This window comes from Schistocerca americana, chromosome 1 (assembly GCF_021461395.2).
Source record: "Schistocerca americana isolate TAMUIC-IGC-003095 chromosome 1, iqSchAmer2.1, whole genome shotgun sequence".
Classification (NCBI taxonomy): Eukaryota; Metazoa; Arthropoda; class Insecta; order Orthoptera; family Acrididae; genus Schistocerca; species Schistocerca americana.
In genome coordinates, this window is record NC_060119.1 from 916720291 (window position 1) to 916741273 (window position 20983).

Here is a 20983-nt window from a genome sequence, read left to right on the forward strand (position 1 = left end):
TGGAAAAAGAGGCTCTTGCTGCAGTCTATGCTCTCCATAAATTATGGGTTTTTCTTGTACGGCTTTAAGTTTCACCTTATTACTGACCATAAACCCTTGGCTTCCTTGTTTAATCCTTACTCTTCCTTGCCTGACAAGGCAGTAATTCCCATGAAACATTCTTGTCTTGCTACAATTACAAAATTCATTTTCAACCTATGTCTAAACATGCCAATGCAGGTACCTTATCCCACCTTTCTGGGGTAGTGATCTCAGCATCAGTAGCGAAGAATTGCTTTGCTTCCATCTTGATATTAAAATGCAGGCTGTTGTCAAAGTTTCCCAATTATGGGCTCACACTTAATATCTGCCATTGCCCCCAACCTGGTTCTCTGCCAGGTGGTTCACTTTGACAGGGCTGGCCAGATTCACAGACAGGTTGGGCTTTGGATAAACTACTGGGTTGGGCATTGGACCCCTTGCACAACTATTTTTCCATATGGTATCACCTCTATATTTTTGACAGTGCTTTTCTGTTGACCACAGAAGACCTCTATCACAGAGTAGTCATTCCCACCATGTTACGGTGCAAGATTCTACACAATTTCCCAGTTACGCGCGCCAAACTGTTAGTTAGGGGATGTGTTTCTTTGGCTCGGGATTGATGGCAAAATTGTCTGTTTTGTCATGGCTTGTGAGCAGTGTGCACAACAACAGGCAGCTACCAGGTTGTCTCTGTCCCTCTGCCCTGCTCCACACCAGCCATGGGAACACATTCTTGTAGACTTTGTGAGTCCTTTCTTGAATCCCTATTGGCTCTTGGCTATGGACACATTTTCCTGGTTTCCTTACATTCTCTAGTGTGCACTGACCTCAGCTGAGGTCACAATTCATATGCTTTTGAAGGTTTTTTTCTATTGAGTGGTTGCCTTGTGGTTTAGTTTCTGATAATGGGTCCCAGTTCATTTGTCACATCTTTCGTTGTTCCCATCATGACATTTGTCATGTTACAATTCCACAATTCTACCCTCAATCAAATGGCAAGGAAGAAAAATTAGTGCATACATTCAAGTCTGAAATGAAAAGGTCTGCTGTGGATTCTTCGCCGGACTACACCCTTCTCCATTTTTGAGCACCTATCACTTCTTGCCTATGTGGGAGTGGAACCCAACCGAGTTACTTCATGGTTGATAGCCATCCATGCTCCTCCGCTTTCTGTGACATCCACCACACCTGCTGTGATTGAGTTCATCTGCCCACTTTGCTCCTGGATCATCACCATGAGCGCAATGGCTTTGTCGCTGGCCCAAGTTGATCTCAACCACTGCTGTCCACCACCAAGAATGCTATCTTTGTAATGTCCATATGGCTGATGGACTGGTGGCATGCCATTTTGATCAGTTGGGCCCAACTTGCTGCCGGAAGCTACCATTTTGTAGGTGCAGCCCCTGTCACTGCAGCCCACCCTGCTGCCCTCCACCTTGAGCCCATTGTTGCCTGCTGTGGAGGTCCCCACATCCCATTGGCTGCCTCCTCCATTTGTGCCACCCTGTGGTTCCAGCTTCCCGGTGCTGGGTGCTGGTATGTCTCCGACCTCAAGTCCATTGCTGCAACCTGCTGTTCCGGTCGGGCTGCCTCCACCAGCCTCTGACTTCATCACCTCATTGCCAGTGGGTTCAGCCCAGTCTCCTCTGCACTAGAACCTGCCTGGTGATGATGATGCAGAGATGGCAATGGCACCCTCTTCTCTGTTTTACCAGTCCTCAGATCACCAGCTGATTTTCACTCTTACAAATGATTGACTGGTTTCATTAGCTTTGAGAGGAGTAAGATGTACAAATAACTTTTTTACTTATCTTAATTTTCTTGTAGGTGGCTCCAGTTTGTCATGTCTACGGGTTGATTCTTGAGTCTGAAATTTTTGACTTTGTGGGTTCCAGATGACATGTCAACTATTAAGTAGGCCTGCTGTGTGATTTCTGTTTATGTCCTTTTTTTATTCTATCACATTTTTCTATATCACACTATCTTTACAATTTCCACTTCCGTGAAACCGAAATTACATTGTTATTGTCAAACATAAAAACAAGTCCGATTCCATCAGAGTTATGCCCACTAGTCACTCATTCCGCGACACAAACAATATTCCAAGGAGTTTATGAAACAGAAAGAGTATACAATTCTTGACAAAAGAAGAATCTTCACCAAAGTTATATCATTATTTTGTAAATGAGTCCAGAAATAGATTTAATAATTAGTGTTAGATTGTGCAATTTATAATACGAATTTTATGAATGCTAGATATTTTTTAATTTCAAATGTTTCTAAAAGAAAAGTAATTTTAACTGTACATACAGAGTTTAATACATATTGATTCTAATAAAGCAATAAAAGAATTTCTTTTTATACATTTTAGCCTGAAATATAATACATCATATACAATATCATATGAAATTCCTGTAGGGAAACAACTGAGATAATATTAACCTATACAAACCATGGACCTTGGACCTCGCCATGGACCTTGCCGTTGGTGGGAAGGCTTGTGTGCCTCAACGATACAGATAGCCGTAACGTAGGAGCAACCACAACGGAGGGATATCTGTTGAGAGGCCAGACAAACGTGTGGTTCCTGAAGAGGGGCAGCAGCCTTTTCAGTAGTTGCAGGGGCAACAGTCTGGATGATTGACTGACCTAGCGTTGTAACACTAACCAAAACAGCCTTGCTGTGCTGGTACTGCGAACAGCTGAAAGCAAGGGGAAACTACAGCCGAAATTTTTCCCGAGGGCATGCAGCTTTACTGTATGTTTAAATAATGATGGTGTCCTCTTGGGTAAAATATTCCGGAGGTAAAATAGTCCCCCATTCGGATCTCCGGGCGGGGACTACTCAAGAGGACATTGTTATCAGGAGAAAGAAAACTGGCGTTCTACGGATCGGAGTGTGGAATGTCAGATCCCTTAATCAGGCAGGTAGGTTAGAAAATTTAAAAAGAAAAATGGAGAGGTTAAAGTTAGATATAGTGGGAATTAGTGAAGTTCGGTGGCAGGAGGAACAAGACTTTTGGTCTGGTGAATACAGGGTTATAAATACAAAATCAAATGGGGGTAATGCAGGAGTAGGTTTAATAATTTTGCACAGAGCATAACTTAATCGTAGCTGACACTTGGTTCAAGAATCATGAAAGAAGGTTGTATACATGGAAGAACCCTGGAGATACTAGAAGGTTTCAGATAGATTATATAATGGTAAGACAGAGATTTAGGAACCAGGTTTTAAATTGTAAGATATTTACAGGGGCAGATGTGGACTCTGACCACAATCTATTGGTTATGAACTGTAGATTAAAACAGAAGAAACTGCAAAAAGGTGGGAACTTAAGGAGATGGGACCTGGATAAACTGAAAGAACCAGAGGTTGTACAGAGTTTCAGGGAGAGCATAAGGGAACAATTGACAGGAATGGGGAAAAGAAATACAGTAGAAGAAGAATGAGTAGCTTTGAGGAATGAAATAGTGAAGGCAGCAGAGGATGAAGTAGGTAAAGAGACGAGGGCTAGTAGAAATCCTTGGGTAACAGAAGAAATATTGAATTTAATTGATGAAAGGAGAAAATACAGAAATGCAGTAAGTGAAGCAGGCAAAAAGGAATACAAACGTATCAAAAATGAGATCGACAGGAAGTGCAAAATGGCTAAGCAGGGATGGCTAGAGGACAAATGTAAGGATGTAGAGGCTTATCTCACTAGGGGTAAGATAGATACTGCCTACAGGAAAATTAAAGAGACCTTTGGAGAGAAGAGAACCACTTGTATGAACATCAAGAGCTCCGATGGTAACCCAGTTCTAAGCAAAGAAGGGAAAGCAGAAAGGTGGAAGGAATATATAGAGGGTCTATACAGGGGCAATGTTCTTGAGGACAGTATTATGGAAATGGAAGAGGATGTAGATGAAGATGAAATGGGAGATATAATACTGCGTGAAGAGCTTGACAGAGCACTGAAAGATCTAAGTCGAAACAAGGTCCCAGGAGGAGACAACATTCCATTAGAACTACTGACAGCCTTGGGAGAGCCAGTCCTGACAAAACTCTACCATCTGGTGAGCAAGATGTATGAGACAGTTGAAATACCCTCAGACTTCAAGAAGAATATAATAATTCCAGTCGCAAAGAAAGCAGGTTTTGACAGATGTGAAGATTACCAAACTGTCAGTTTAATAAGTCACAGCTGCAAAATACTAACACGAATTCTTTACAGACGAATGGAAAAACTGGTAGAAGCTGACCTCGGGGAAGATCAGTTTGGATTCCGGAGAAATGTTGGAACACGTGAGGCAATACTGACCCTACGACTTATCTTAGAAAATAGGTTAAGGAAAGGCAAACATACGTTTCAAGCATTTGTAGACTCGGAGAAAGGTTTTGACAATGTTGACTGGAATACTCTCTTTCAAATTCTGAAGGTGGCAGGGGTAAAATACAGGGAGTGAAAGGCTATTTACAATTTGTACAGAAACCAGATGGCAGTTGTAAGAGTCGACAGACATGAAAGGGATCAGTGGTGGGAAAGGGAGTGAGACAGGGTTGCAGCCTCTCCCTGATGCTATTCAATCTGTATATTGAGCAAGCAGTAAAGGAAACAAAAGATTAGTTCGGAGTAGGTATTAAAGTCCATGGAGAAGAAATAAAAACGTTGAGGTTCGCCGATGACATTATAATTCTGTCAGAGACAGCAAAGGACTTGGAAGAGCAGTTGAACGGAATGGACAGTGTAATGAAAGGAGGGTATAAGATGATCATCAACAAAAGCAAAACGAGGATAATGGAATGTAGTCAAATTAAGTCGGGTGATGCTGAGGGAATTAGATTAGGAAATGAGACACTTAAAGTAGTAAAGGAGTTTTGCTATTTGGGGAGCAAAATAACTGATGATGGTCGAAGTAGAGAGGATATAAAATGTAGACTGGCAATGGCAAGGAAAGCGTTTCTGAAGAAGAGAAATTTGTTAACATGGAAGTATGGAAGTGAAACATGGACAATAAATAGTTTGGACAAGAAGAGAATAGAAGCTTTTGAAATGTGGTGCTACAGAAGAATGCTGAAGATTAGACGGGTAGATCACATAACTAATGAGGAGGTATTGGATAGAATTGGGGAGAAGAGGAGTTCGTGGCACAACTTGACCAGAAGAAGGGATCGGTTGGTAAGACATGTTCTGAGGCATCAAGGGATCACCAATTTAGTACTGGAGGGCAGCGTGGAGGGTAAAAATTGTAGAGGGAGACCAAGAGATGAATACACTAAGGTGATTCAGAAGGATGTAGGCTGCAGTAGGTACTGGGAGATGAAGAAGCTTGCACAGGATAGAGTAGCATGGAGAGCTGCATCAAACCAGTCTCAGGACTGAAGACCACAACAACAACAACAACAAAATTCGAAAATATTTTTGGTATCAATTACTTCTATTGAATAAAGGCAATGTTAGAAGAGGATGTCCTTTACAGGGTGTAGCGCAGGCCCACTGTCCTCGGGCATGGCCGTTTTCCTGTGCATTTCAGCCCTAGGCCCTGATGTCCTTCCCCCACCCCCCTCCCCACCCCCCCTCCACCCCTGCTGACACTGACACATCAACCTGCCACTTTCCTCCATTTGCACTGGCTGCTGCCAATACCATGTTCATAATATGAGAAGGATGACTGGTCTCCACTGTGATCTCAAAAATCTAAGTCGGGTACAGAAATGTACACAGTGACCCAGTATTAACATATTTAATTTATTGTGAAGTAACATCATGAAGGCAATGTAGTACCATTGTATTATTTAACCCTTTTAGTGCCAAATACGATCTGATCGTGATCCAGATTTTCGGCGAAAAATGCCAGTAACGATCTGATCGTGATGCCTTTCTCATTCATTTTTTCCGCGCTTGAAGGCAAAGTTGTTAGTATTTCCTAGCGAATGAGAAAGGCATCACGATCAGATCGTTACTGGCATTTTTCGCCGAAAATCTGGATCACGATCAGATCGTATTTGGCACTAAAAGGGTTAAAAATAAAGATGCATTTACATGATAAAATGTGTTATTCATTAGATGAACTTTTTGACATACACATGTAACTTTTTATGCATATATTTTTTACTATTTGGTTGCTCTATATTGTACAATATGAATCCTTGTAAAATGTTTTTTTTTTTTTTTTTACTTAGCATCTGTTTTGTTCTAACTTTATGTGTGTATATTTCCTGCTCCTGTTTTTGTAAACTAACCGTATTATGTTCTCTGTAATTTACATTTATATATTCTTTAATTTGTTCTAGGTCCTAGTGTATAACATACATAAAAGGATCTACGGAATATCTGTGTAAATAAAATAATAAGTATTGTTAATGTATCTCACATTATTTGGACTCTCAAAAGAGGAGTATATAGATATAATTTTCATATTGTTTACAGTGAATTTTTTATTTAAAAACATTGTGGGAACCTTCATAAGACTGAAGGCCAGGACTTCTGATACTGGGTAGTTTTTTCACTTTTTAAATTGTTTAGTCTTTAGTTACTGTGTATGTTACATGGGATATCTTTTATATTGTTGTTTTATGGTTTAAATTTGTAGGATATGGGTGGCAACATATTATGTAAGATGGTGGCAATTTAATAACAGTGTGAACATACAAAATTTTGAATTATAAGAAATAATTCTTCAGCCCCTCCCGTCATGCTTTATGATGTAATAGTTCACAGGTGAATGCCCAGATATTAGTGACCAATAGATAAAACATTTTGGCAACTTACCACATTTTCATAATCATGTGTTTTGGAGAGCTATCTGCTTGGGAGCTATGTGCCACTTTTGTCTCTTCTGCTCCTCACTCTGATCTGCCATCCAGCATCTCCTACCTCACTTCTCCTGACAACATTATGGCTTCATGCCCAGGTCCATGCACTGGTTGCAACTCTGCTGTTCCTCCATGTGCTGCCAAAGTCAGTTCATTGTGGGGTGTCTCCTTCCTGTTCTTAAGCAGACTAAATTCAGATTCTCTCGTCATACTAAGGAAGTAGCCCTATCATGATTGATGGGCAGTTCCCTAACTTGAATCTCAATAGATTCTTTAATGACATAGTCTCAGAGGTTAGATGTTTGTGTCAGAACCTTAGCATGGTCATAATTCTGATAGGCAGTATTCTGTGACTGCCAACTTGTTAGGCTGCTGCAATCCACTATGCCATTAGTGTCATCAGAACTGATCTTCAGTAGTATGTATCATCTGACCTGAATGCATCTTGCTAAATTGTCAGGTTATATGGATAGACCCCAGTTCTCCGTAGTCTGAATGCACTTTTGACACTACCAAGCAGTGCTCATATTTTAACTGATGCCTGGAAGACCACCCTCTGTTGGTGTTTCTAGAGAGTTTGTCATATTTTACCAGAAAATGTGCCACAAAATGAATAAGTACCTCTGAGGTTCCTCTTCTGTTTCTGCTAGTTGTACAGTGGGTGTAGGACATTTACCGCTCCTTGTAGCTGTTCTTCTGGAACACAGACCTCAGAAGTTCTTGGCTGGGACCTGTGCTGTCAGAGAGGCTGCTTGCCCTTTGTACCAAAGTTTTGAGCATGCCATTCTTCTGCGCCAGATGGTTACAGCACTCTACTTGTAAATATAGGTCAGTGGGTGTCTCCTTCTGGAACATGCTCTTCATTTATATCACAGTTCTTTACCTTCACTGTTCACAACCCCCCAATATTGCACAATTAGATGGCCAGTTCACTATTGGTAAATGTTGATAAGCCTCATTAATAGGTTGCAGACAACATCAGCATACTGCTACAATAGTTTGTTGCAGTAAAAACTTAACCACACAGTTCTTGCAGAATAATACAATATGTGTGACACTATCTTTCAAATAAAATAAACAGACATTGTCATTAATTGTTCTAAAACATTGTTCTAAAGCACTGTCTATTTGTGTTACACGTATTCCACTGTTAAGTTGATGCATACATGTTTAACGTCTGAAAGTCGGCCATGGACTGACTGTCTCAGGACCAAAAGTTGGTCCTTTGTATGTCTTCACAATAATGGGCACTGGAACTATACATTGTTCAATGTTTAAGTTACAGAAATTCCAATTAAAACATAACTCATTCAATTAACTGAATATGTTGAAAAATTCCTTAATTTTAACAGTTCCTTCTACCACAAAGGTTAAGCCGAATTATTTGTTTAAATAATGAAATTTGAAGATGTAGTTATACAAACAATACTTTTGACAAACCTGGTAATTATTTTGGAATTAATTAATGGCTAATATGTTTTTAAATAGAGGCAAATAAATACTTTAAGAATCCTAGTAGTTCTTCTTCCAAATGTTTATAATTAGTACAGAATCTATATTTGTTTATAAGTGAACAATAAAATGTAAATCACAAAACAATTACTGATTTCACCTTATAATGATCTGTAGCAAAAGATATTAACTAAGAATGGTCAAAATAAATTAGGATTTTAATTACATACACAAAACTAAGCACAGAATTAAACCTGGTGCTATATTCTATATGACTGAGGGCCAAACTTTCTCTTTTATGGAAATGCAAATTATACTCATGCATATTAATGGTAATTAGGCAAAAATGAAAATCAAATGAATTTAAGGAGGCAGATGCCAAAACGAGAGAGGAAGGAAGGAGATCACAGCTTGTTTCGTCGAAAGTTCACAGTAGAAATCAAAGTGAATGATGGTGTTACTGATTGAAATAGTTTTTCACTGACAGAGCTTTCCAATACATCCACGTTAAAATCACCAGCAACCACTATTTCCTTCTTTTTTACTGTGAGATGGGGCAACAGAGCTTCCAGATTTTTTATAAAGACATTGAAGTTTTCTGAAAGTGCTCTGTATGTACTTACTATTATAAAGGACTTATTATGAAATACTACTTCTGTTGTATAAGCTTCTAAGTGTTACTCTTAGCAAATTTATTGATATCAATCTTCTTGAAATCAAAACAGTTTCTGATAAATGTGGCAACTTCTTCTTTTTCCATATTTTCTCTACAGAAGTAAGTAGCTAACTTGAACTGTGTAACATTTAACATGTCTGTAGCAGTGGTCACATGATGTTCAGAAAGGCAGATTATATAAAGTGGTTTGCTCAATTCTAATTCTTCAACACAAATAAGCAAATCAAAACTTCCAGGCTGAGAGACCATGGTTGATCTGTAAAACTAATTCCTGATGTTTCATTGCCAACTGTGGGCAACATCTTCTGGGATTAAGCTTATCCCTTAGTTCTCATGTATTCTGGTGCATAAGGATAACCAATTTTTTGCGCTGGCTGAATAACAACTAAATGAATCAATTTTTTTCTGTCAATTTTTGACTATCCCCAGTTTCAATCAGAGGCTGTCTGCATGAATTGTGTACATTAAAATTTGCTTTCTGTTTGCCTGTTTTATCAATGTGAATGTCATTTTCAGCCCGTCTCTGAACATCTTTTGTTTCTGTCCTCCCTGCCCTAAAAAAAACTGCTGTTCTGTCACTAGTAACCACTGGTACTAAACCATTTGTGACAGTGCTGCCCCCCCCTCCCCCCATTAAGTTATTTGCTATTACCCCAGACAGTTTTCCCTTCCCTTTTCTGTTGAGGTTAAGGACTAGACCTATTGATAGAGTCAACAGGAACGACTCCGATATGAGATCCCATACCTGATCCAAGCAGCTGTTCCACCACTAAATTAACTCTCCTAACAGGAGAGTTTAAATGAGGCTGGTCATGGTGCCTCAGAACAGATACAGGTGTAACACCAGTATGCCTTTTTGCTGAAGCTATCTTTACCAGGTCACCCTCAGTTGAATAATTGGAGTCCCTGTCTACGCTGTTGCTTGCCCCAGCCAGTATTACCACAGTATCTTCCTTTGCTAAGTCTTTGCAAAGTGAACCTACATCCTCTGTCACATTGACCCAGACTTGCACTATGTTTTAAAAAACTTGTAACCTGGTAACCTAACCCTAGTTGATCCAGCAACCATTAGCCAACCTATACCGTGTGAACTACCTAACAACAAAACTTCCTTCTCCTTCACAACTTTTTCTGACTTCTTACTTCTCAAATACTTTTTTGTAAGTTTTTTGTGTCCTGTCTACTCCTACATCTACTCCTATGTGATGTGATTTTTCAGCTTATCTTGGTGTACTTCTTGATAAAACAGTTTTGGTGGATGCCATGTTCCATTGGACTCAATATTTCAGTAAGTGGGCATTTTGGGCTCATCAGTTGCAATTAGGAACAGAGGGGGCAGTGATAAAGGAACTAAGAGAAGATCCAGGTGTAATATTACCAACTGATCTAGGCAACCCAACCGTGATCCTGTCCATATATGAATAAAATGAAGAAATGTAGGGCCCACTAGAAGACATTGTGTACTAGATGATCAACATTGATACTGAGAGGGTGGAGAGGAATAGCATGACACTTCTCAATGAATACCACTTACCAGACAAGATTGTTAAGAAGCTATGACAGAGAGCATCAGTTCCAATGGAGTTTATGGACTACCAAAAGTTCACAAAGATGCGATGCCTTTGAGCCCCAATGTATTCTCTCACTAAGTACCTGAAGGATTTGCTTAGCCCTTACATCAGAAATTGTTCATTTCATATTCACACTGTGAATTTTGTGGGACACCTTAAAAACTTTAAGATTAAGGGTACCAATATCCTTTTGAACTTTAACATTGTCTCTTCCTTTTTGTCAGAATGTACAATATTATGAAAAAGAAAGTTGCTACTCATAATATAACAGAGATGCTGAGTTGCAGATAAGCACAACAAAGAGACTGTGACAAATAAGTTTTTGGCCAGCAAGGCCTTCATCAAAAATAGATGGAAAACACACATCCATGCAAATGCAACTCACACACACAACTGCAGACACTGGCTGTGTGTCAGTTGCATTTGTGTGTGTGTGTGTGTGTGTGTCAGTCAGGCACTTAAATGTGACTTGCAGAGTATCCATGTAGATGTAGATATTTTTGATGAAGTCCTTGCTGGCTAAAAGCTTATTTGTGACAGCCTTTTATTTGTGCCTATCTGCGATTCAGTATCTCCGCTGTATGGTGAGTAGCAATTTTCCTTATCATAATATTGTTACATGGGAGGCAATACTGACCCTATGACTTACCTTAGAAAATAGATTAAGGAAAGGCGAACCTACATTTCTAGCGTTTGTAGATTTAGAGAAAGCTTTTGACAATGTTGACTGGAATACTCTCTTTCAAATTCTGAAGGCGGCAGGGGTAAAATACACGGATGAAAGGCTATTTACAATTTGTACAGAAACCAGATGGCAGTTATAAGAGTTGAGGGGCATGAAAGGGAAGCAGTGGTTGGAAAGGCAGTGGGACAGGGTTGTAGCCTATCCCCAATGTTATTCAATCTGTATATTGAGTAAGCAGTACAGGAAACAAAAGAAAAATTTGGAGTAGGAGTTAAAATCCATGGAGAAGAAATAAAAACTTTGGGGTTCGCCGGTGACATTGTAATTCTGTCAGAGACAGCAAAGGACTTGGAAGAGCAGCTGAACAGAATGGACAGTGTCTTGAAAGGAGGACATAAGATGAACATCAACAAAAGCAAAATGAGGATAATGAAATGTAGTCGAATTAAATCGGGTGATGCTGCAGGAATTAGATTAGGAAATGAGAGTTTTGCTATAGTAGAGAGGATATAAAATGTAGACTGACATTGGCAAGGAAAGCGTTTCTGAAGAAGAGAAATTTGTTAACTTCGAGTATAGATTTAAGTGTCAGGAAGTCGTTTCCAAAAGTATTTATATGGAGTGTAGCCATGTACGGAAGTGAAACATGGGCGATAAATAGTTTAGACAAAAAGAGAATAGAAGCTTTTGAAATGTGGTGCTACAGAAGAATGCTGAAGATTAGATGAGTAGATCACATAACTAATAAGAAGGTATTGAATAGAACTGGAGAGAAGAGAAATTTGTGGCACAACTTGACTAGAAGAAGGAATCAGTTGGTAGGGCATATTCTGAGGCATTAAGGGATCACCAATTTAGTATTGGAAGGCAGCGAGGAGGGTAAAAATCGTAGAGGGAGACCAAGAGATGAATACACTAAGCAGATTCAGAAGGATGTAGGTTTCAGTAGATACTGGGAGATGAAGAAGCTTGCACAGGATAGAGTAGCATGGAGAGCTGCATCAAACCAGTCTCTGGAGTGAAGACCACAACAAATCAGTTGGTATCATTGATATACAGAGTATGAGAGAGACCTCTCCAGCAACTGGATCTGTGAGGATAGTTGTTCAATGACAGTATTCCTCATAGTTTTAATCTGTGAATGGGTATGATTACAAGGTTTCAGACAATTTAACTTCCATAGTTGTATTCTAAACATAAGCCATCAAAACAAGTCTCCTGCTTCCTGTTAGAACCAGCTGTGAAATATATAATGAAACAGCACTTTTAGGGTATAAACATTTTTATTAAATTTATGTATAAGTGGAAAGATATGTATAGAAGAAGCAGTTTGACTAATGGTTGAAATGCCTTGATATTGTACTTAAAACTGACTTCAAGAAAGAAAATTAAACCTTACATTTTCACAGTGCAGCATTTTCTTCCTAACAGTTGGTTTTAACAGGAAAGTTGTAATTTGTTGTTTAACAAATACACATCCTATGTCTATCTGAATGTTTATTAGAATATTGTGCAAAAACTTGAAGTAAATCATCAAGAACTTTTTGAGATTTTTGATAGCATCATTTGTCTACTATATATTGCAAATATTCATTTATTATATATAGTTAAAATATATAATCCATGACTGTCCAAATTTTATTAGGGTATAATGTGAAAATCTGAAATATTTTCTCTCTATGTATTAGTGTAAATTTATATACAATATATATTTAAAATATGTAGCCTGTGTCTGTCTGGTTGTTTAGTAGAGTTGCATGTGAAAATTTGAAGTAAAATGGTCAAGAACTTTTCGAAATTTTTTGCAAGCAATATGTATAGGTATATTTACATATATTAAAAATATATAGCCTATGTCTATCCAAATACTTATTATAGCACTGTATAAAAGTTTGAAGTAAATCACTCAAGAACTTTTCAATATTTTTACTAACCATGTTTCCTCTTTCAGTTCAAAGCTTGTGGTGCAAAAATTTGAAGTTAATTGCTCAAGAACTTTTGGAATCTTTGCTAGCATTGTCTCCCCTTTATATATGATATATACTTAAGTGCCAAAGAAACTGGTATAGGCATGCATATTCAAATACAGAGATATGTAAACAGGCAGAATACGGCACTGCCTATATATGACAACAAGTGTCTGCAGCAGTTGTTAGATTGGTTACTGCTGCTACAATGGCAGGTTATCAAGATTTAAGTGAGTCTGAACATGGTGCTATAGTCGGCACACGGGCGATGGGTCACAGCATCTCCGAGGTAGCAATGAAGTGGAGATTTTCCTGTATGACCATTTCACAAGTGCACTGTGAATATAAGAATCTGGTAAAACATCAAATCTCTGACACCACTGTGGCTGGAAAAAGATGCTGCAGGAATGGGACCGACGACGACTGAAGAGAATTGTTCAGTGTGACAAGAATGCAACTTTTCTGCAAATTGCTGTAGATTTCGGTACTGGGCCATCAGTAAGTATCAGCATGCAAACCATTCTACTAAACTTCATTGATGTGGTCTTTCAGAGCTGAAAGCCCACCCGTGTACACTTGATGACTGCATGACATGGAGCTTTACACCTCACCTGGACCTGTCAACACCGACATTAGACTGTTGATGACTGGAGACATGTTGTCTGTTTGGACAAGTCTCATTCCAAATTGTGTCAAGTGGTTGGATGTGTACTGGTATTGAGCCAAAATCATGAATCCATGTACCCTGTATGTCAGCAGGGGACTGTTCAGGCTGGTGGAGGCTGTATAATGGTGTTGGACATATACAATTGAAGTGATATGGGACCCCTGATACATCTAGATATGACTCTGACAGCTGACATGTACGTAGGCATCCTGTCTGGTCATGTGAACCCATTCATTTCCATTGTGCATTCCACCGGACTTGAGCAATTCCAGCAGGACAATGCAACACCCCACACTTCCAGAATTGCTCCAGGAACACTCTTCTGAGTGTAAACACTTCCACTGGACATCAAACTTCCCAGACATGAACATTATTGAGCATATCTGGGAAGCCTTGTAACATGCTGTTCAGAAGAGACCTCCACCCCCTTCATACTGTTACGGATTTATGGGCAGCCTTGGAGGATTCATGACGTCAGTTCCCTCCAGCACTATTTCAGATATTATTTGAGTCCATGTTACATCATGTTGCAGTTCTTCTGGGTGCTCATGGGGGTCCTACATGTAATTAGAAAGGTGTACCAGTTTCTTTGGCTCTTCAGTATATATCTATTTATATACCATACATATTAAAACAATGTGTAGTCTGTGTCTGTTGGAACATTTATTAGAGTATAGTGTAAAAATCTGAAGTAATTTAGCTAAGAACTTTTGGAGCTTTTTGGTAACAATGTAAAACTACAACTTGTTTTTATGTATTAGTGTAGGTTATATGTATATGTATATGTATACCAGGTGGTTATAATTAAACTTTCCCTAATTAATATGTTATAATGCAGAAGCTAATTACTGTACAATAACCAACCTTGGTAGCATTAATGTCCAGAGTATGGGGTGATGATTTTCATGTGTCACAGCACCCCTGTCCAGTTCCAACTATGGCCAGCAGGTGCCGTGAGGAGTTATCATGATTTAGTCTCACACACCTGACCAGTCCCAGTGCACTTGTTGATGTGTCAACATGAGCTTGGGCAAAAGAAGCAGGGCATTATTGATGAAGCTCTAGTATCAAAACAGCAGTAATGCTGCAGCTGCCCTTTGAGAATATTGCCGGTTGAAAAGATTATGGAAGGGTCCTCTTTCTCCACCTGCTGTGCAGGGTATGATGCAGGAGTTTGAATCAACTGAAGAACTTGGCATCGTTCCACGAAGAGACCAACAACAAGTTGCACCACAGATGGTTGATGAAATCTCTGTTGCTGTGGCAGACAATGCTGCATGCAATTCCTGATCCTCAGGCAGTGTAGGTGCTGTGTCACAACAGTTGAGCACCCTGTGGTCCACTGGTGGTGTTCTCAAATGGTATCCATATAAGATCCATATTGTACAACAGCTTGCATCACAGGACACACAGTGAAATATTGACTTCACTCTCCACTTTCTCACAAGGATTGAAGTTGATGAGGGCTGGCCCTGGACCATTCTATGGATAAACGAAGCTCATTTTTCATTGACAGCTGAGGTGAACACACAGAATTGCTGAGTGTGGGGATCTTCACCACCAGTTACTGTGCATGAAGTTTCTCTGAATGTTGAACGTGTCACTGTATGGTGAGGCTTCATGGCTAGATTCATCATTGGCCCATTGTTTTTTGAACAGGTTGGTGCTCAAGGACCAAAATCATGCAGTGTGACTGGCCAGCATTACTGTGATATGCTTCACCAGCATGTCATACCCACCCTACAGGAGAGAGATTCATTGTACTCAGAAGTTTTCATGCATGATGGGGCCCCACCACACATTATCAGCTGATTGTTTCCAAATGCTTGGCCAATATCATCACCCGATGTCACTTCCTGTGATTTCTGGTTGTAGGGCTATTTGAAGGTCAGGTTTTACCAGAGGAACATTCATGCATGTGCTGATCTGAAGAGCAGCATATCAAGAGAGGTAGTCAACATACCTATGGACATGCTTTGTTCTGCTGTGCAGAATGCAATCCTGCACTTTCACACTGTTCTGGACACTGGTGGGTGCCACATTAAGCCCCTTTTGTAGCAGTTATGGTGCTGGTATGTAATGGTATCATGTACAACAGCAGCACATTTAAAGTGTTTCAGTTGAATTGCTTCTGCATTGTTTCTCTTCACCATGTGCTTGAAATTAATGCTAACAAGTTTGGTTCATTTGTGGTAGTTAGTTTCTGTGTTATAAGATATTAAATAGGGAAAGTTTAATTATAACCACCTGGTAGAATTATGTACCACATATATTGAATACATGTATCCTAAGCCTGTCCAAATGTTTATCTGCATCTGCATCTACATCTACATCTATACATCTATACACTGTAGACCACTTTGAAGTGCATGGCAGATGGTATGTTTCACTGTATCAGTTATTAGGGCTTTTTCCCTTTCCGATCACATAGGGAGCACGGGAAACAATTTTTTAAATGCCTCTGTGTGTGCTGCAGTTAATCTGATCTTATCCTCATGATCTGTATGGAAGTAATATATATATAGAGGCTGCAGTAACTTCTTAGAGTCATCACTTAAAGCTGATTCCTGAAACATTGACCATTTGTGCAACAATTTGCTATATACGTTCAGTATACCCTACTAGTCCCATCTGATACAAGTCCCAAATGCTTGAGCAATATTCTAGGATGGGTCACGCAAGTGATTTGTAAGAAATTTCCTTTGTAAACTGATTGCATTTCCCCTATATTCTACCAATAAAGCAAAGTCTGCCACCTGCATTGCAGACAACTTAGCCTATTTGATTGTTGAATTCATGTCCCTACCAGGCGTTACCCTCCAAGTAATTGTACAAGCTTACAGATTTCAGCTGTCTTTTAGCAATATTATGTTCATAGGATATCATGTTTTTTCATTTTGTGAAGTGCGCAGTTTTACATTTTTGAATATTTGAAGCAAGCTACCAATAGCTGCAACACTCTGATATCTTATCAAGGTCTGACTGAATATTTGTTCAGCTTTGTGCATACTGTACTTCATTACAGATAACTGCTTCACTGGCACACCCAAAGCTACTTCTACATCTGTTGATGACTCTGGATACGAGATAACATGCTGTGTCCTCCCTACTGAGAAATCCTCAATCCAGCCAATTTTGTTTGATAACCCATATATGATTGTATTTTTGACAATAAGTGTTAATGTGGTTCTGAGTCAAATGGTGTTTGGAAATCAAGAATTCTCCATCCAACTGACTACCTTGAGGTACAGCTTTCAGGATATAATGTGAGAAAAGTGCGAGTTGGGTCTCACATGACCTTTTTTTTCTAAATCCATGCCATCAGATATTGACGTCTGACTATTGTCATCTTAACTGAATTTTATATTTCATTCTGTTCAAGATACCTCATTGTGTTTGAGTTCAGAATGTGTTGTAAGATTCTACAGCAAATGGATGACAAGGATATTTGACAGTAGTTTTGTGGGGCAGTTTGCTACACTTCTTGTAGACAAGTGTGACCTGTGCTTTCTTCCAACTACTGGGCACAGTTTTTTGTTTGTGGGTTCTTCAATAGATTATATCATGTATTCCACAGGGTACTGTGTAAAAATTTGAATTAAATTGTTCAAGAACTTTTGAAAATTTTTGCTAATGACATTTTCCTTTTACATGATATATATATGTATTACATAAATTAAAAAATTATGTAGTCTATGTGGATCCAAATACTTGGAGTACTGTGAATTTTAAAATTTTCCCGGCGAATTGACTGTTCAAACAAATTTCGGGCTTGCAGCCGGTCATCGTTCAATACTTTGCACGATATTTCAACTGGGCACCTGCCAGTCATCTTCAGGTGAGCCGTCGCAGACTGGCGAAAACGTCGTCCGTTCCGCAATATATAGCGTACTGCAACTATTCTGCGCATGCGTCGAAAACTTGATAGTTGAACCACACTGCCCGCCGGCAGCGCCCTCGCTGGTGGAATAGCGGAACTCAGTCGCCCTCTGCGTTGCTGTTTGCCCCAGCGGTCAACGCAATCTGTCGTCTTCGATTTGAGCAAATCGTGGAGATGATGGGATTCCATGCACTGTCCAGCTGGTAGCCACTTTCACGGTTTAACAGATTTTCCGCCAGTCGTATTTCTATGGATTCTTTAATAATGGAGTCCCAGAAAGACGTTGCTGTGGTCAAAATCATTGTTTTCTCATACTCCATTGAATGTCCAGTAGAAATACAATGTTCAGCAATAGCGGACTTGCTTGGCTGCAAAAGGCGGGTGTAACGTTGATGTTCAGTGCAACGTTCTTTCACGGTGCGTGTGGTTTGACCTATGTAAGCCATACCACGTTGGCACAGTATCTTGTAAATTCCAGCCTTTCGTAGTAACACGTTGTCCTTAACTGATCCTACAAGGTCCGCAATCTTCGATGGTGGGCGGAAAACCACTTTTACCTGAAATTTTTGGAGGATTCTTACTATTTTAAACGAAGTGTTGCCAACGAAAGGAAGAAAAGCTCAAGATTGTTCCGGCATGTTCTCCTCTCTGCGGCAAACAGCAACGCAGAGGGCGACTGAGTTCCGCTATTCCACCAGCGAGGGCGCTGCTGGCGGGCAGTGTGGTTCAACTATCAAGTTTTCGACGCATGCGCAGAATAGTTACAGTACGCTATATATTGCGGAACGGACGACGTTTTCGCCAGTCTGCGACGGCTCACCTGAAGATGACTGGCAGGTGCCCAGTTGAAATATCGTGCAAAGTATTGAACGACGACTGGCTGCAAGCCCGAAATTTGTTTGAACACTTGGAGTATTGTGTAAAAATTTGTGGTAAAGTGGTCAAGAACTTTTTGAGATTTTTGCCAGCAGCATTTCTTTTTTATATAGTATGCACACATTTGTACACTGTATATATTTAAAAAAAATATGTAACATATGTCTGTCTGCACATTTGTTAGATTATTGTGTAAAAATTTGCTGTAAATTGATCAAGAACTTTCATAGATTTTTGCTACCAACCTTTCCTATTTATATAGTATATATATACTTACACATCATGTATATTAAAATGTGTAACTTATGTCCATTCAGTGGTTGTAGTATAACAGAAGTGTTTCGTCACCATGAATTACAGAACTGTTATATAAACTGTATAAAATCTTAGTTCTATTTATGTAAGTCTGTGCTTTTCCATGAGAGGTAGTGTACAATAGACTAAAGATCATGAACCTAAAGGCTTAAAGGAGAACAAATCAAGCAACAAATGACAACCACCTATGTGGCAGTTCTAGTTTATGGCATATGGAGATGAATGTGGTCACTTTTGTTGAGATCAGAAAGTGTATGGGTTGTTGATTGGATTGTGCGAAGTTTGAGGTTGGCTGTAAGCTTAACTGAAACTAGTCATTTAGAACAAGATGAGGGTTTTGTGTCTAATGTTTATTGCAAATACAATAGTCTAAACTTATTACCTTCTCTAGACTACATGTAAGAATTCCATGTTTAGTTTATATCTGTTAGATTCTCACAGCACGTGTTCATCAGGTATTGCAATCTGACTATTGTAAGCTTAACTGAGTTTGTATGTTTCAGTTACAACAACAACATTTTTATTTCCTGATGTTACAAAATTAATCATAGCTATTATTGGATATCAGTATCAGTTCTCTTAGGCCTTGTATGGATATATGATGACTGATGACATTAATTATTTCTTTACAGTTTATAGCAGCTTGAGTAGCTTGTAGATGATCTATCACAGTTTCTGATGTACATAAACATGTCATCACTGTTTTTAAATATACTCATTTATATCACATTTTTATCCCCTTTTTCCCAGTCTAAAATGATATACTTTGGTATTTGTTTTTACATTCCATTTTTAATTTTCTTGTGTGTAATGTCTAAAAGGTATTCTGTCTCTACTGTCAGAATTTATCATTATTCAATGATACTCATGTTAACCTTTTTACCAATTTGTGTGATTGTGCCTTAGATGGAAGGAGAGAATTTGTTATCTATGTAATCCATTTTTTTTCCAAAATACCTATCAGAATTACTTAATAAGGGATTTCTACTTAATTCTGTAATACTGCTGTGTGTCTTTTTTGTCATGGCAAGTTGAGCACATTACTAAAATTATGAATTATGTGTGTTTCAGGCTCTGGAATCCTTATAACAACAGTTGTAGTGGGCATTATTTGTATAATGAATCCAATATATTTGTTTGGTCGCCCTTTCCTTCGAGACAGCATATTTTACATCATAGCGATCACATGGATAATTTGTGCCTTTAGTAAAAAATTTGCTACAACATGGGAAACTTCAGGTTTGATATTCTAATACTTTTTTACCTTGAAACACACAAGAAAGAAGCATGACTGTTAATCTCTAAGAAAAGCATTGAATAACTATGTTGCTAATAACAAATATGTGTTTAACCACACATTGTAGATGATATTAACTCAGTTATATAACATCTTGTTGCTAATATACGGTGAGGAGTCAGTTTGTTAGTGGTGTGCATGAAAGGCATCCTGTGAAACTTTACTGAATGCCTTGCCTGAAAACTACTTAGAAGAGGTAGTTAGGAACCTCACTCATGATGGAAATGATCTAATGACAAAAAATAGATCTGACCTCTTTGAGGATGTCCACATCAAAACTGGTATTAGCGACCATGAGCGCAGTTGTGGCAACAATGATTACCAAAGTACAAAGGACAACTAAAACAAGCAGAAAAGATATATATGTTTACTAAACTAGATAAACGATAAATTGTTTCCTATCTCCTTGAGGAATTGGAAACTTTCAGCATTGGGTGGGAACATGTAGATGAGCTCTGGCTCATGTTTAAAACAATAGGTGACAATGCACTGGATCAATATGTATCCAGCACGACAGTTCATAATGGGAGGAAACCTCCCTGATATACAGTCACTGTTAAGAAACCATGAAAGAAACAGTGATTACTGCATAATAGGTGTAAAACAAAGCCTAGAGCAATAGATAGAGCGATGCTAAAAGAAACGTGTTTGGCTGTCAAGAGAGCAATATGTGAAGCCTTCAATGACTATCGTAGCAGAATATTGTCAAGTGATCTTACACAGAAGCAAAGGCTGTTAGTGTCCAGTCCCCATCAAATGAGACAGGATCTGAAATTG

The 20983-nt window shown here is 39.0% G+C and overlaps 1 protein-coding gene and 1 long non-coding RNA gene across 2 annotated transcripts in view; both read left to right on the plus strand.

Annotated features, from left to right (window-relative positions):
* LOC124547736 overlaps nucleotides 1-20109 on the plus strand; it is a 100907-nt gene extending 80798 nt beyond the window's left edge. Inside the window, exon 5 of the long non-coding RNA XR_006967695.1 lies at nucleotides 19981-20109. This is a non-coding gene — a long non-coding RNA (uncharacterized LOC124547736). The remainder of the gene's footprint in view (nucleotides 1-19980) is intronic.
* A 24-nt stretch (nucleotides 20110-20133) lies between these two features.
* Nucleotides 20134-20983, plus strand: part of LOC124595129 — a 160441-nt gene continuing 159591 nt past the window's right edge. Inside the window, exon 1 of the mRNA XM_047133728.1 lies at nucleotides 20134-20148. The gene's annotated coding sequence lies outside the window, so the exon portion shown is untranslated. The remainder of the gene's footprint in view (nucleotides 20149-20983) is intronic.